Source organism: Mastomys coucha, unplaced genomic scaffold (assembly GCF_008632895.1).
Source record: "Mastomys coucha isolate ucsf_1 unplaced genomic scaffold, UCSF_Mcou_1 pScaffold13, whole genome shotgun sequence".
Lineage (NCBI taxonomy): Eukaryota > Metazoa > Chordata > Mammalia > Rodentia > Muridae > Mastomys > Mastomys coucha.
In genome coordinates this window covers 2110606-2111011 of record NW_022196895.1, presented here as the reverse complement: position 1 = coordinate 2111011, position 406 = coordinate 2110606, and the positions used below count along the sequence as shown (strand labels likewise).

Genomic DNA, 406 nt, shown 5'->3' with positions numbered 1-406 from the left:
CAGGGGCCATGCTAATCTTCTCTGTATCGTTCCAATTTTAGTATATGTGCTGCCGAAGCGAGCACTTTCTTCTTTTCCATTATATAATTTTGACTCCTTTGTCAAAAGTCAGGTGTCCATAGGTATGTGGATACACCTGGGCCTTTGATTCCATTGATCTGCCTGGCTGTTTTAATGTCAATGCCATGTGTGTTTTTTGTTTTTTTTTTTTTTTTTTTTTTTTTTTTTTTTTTTTTTTTTTATTACTATAGCTCTGTAGTACAGCTTGAAATCAAGGATGATCATAACTTTCCTTTGGAAGTTCTTTTATTGTACTAGATGGTTTTAACTGTCCTGGGCAGGTTGATTCTTCCATATGAAGTTGAGTATTTTTCTTCAAGACCTGTAAAGAATTGCCTTGGACTTT

The 406-nt window shown here is 34.5% G+C and overlaps 1 pseudogene; it reads right to left on the bottom strand.

Moving 5' to 3' along the window:
• Positions 1-65, bottom strand: LOC116087849 (annotated as a pseudogene).
• Between the last annotated feature and the right edge of the window lie 341 nt (positions 66-406).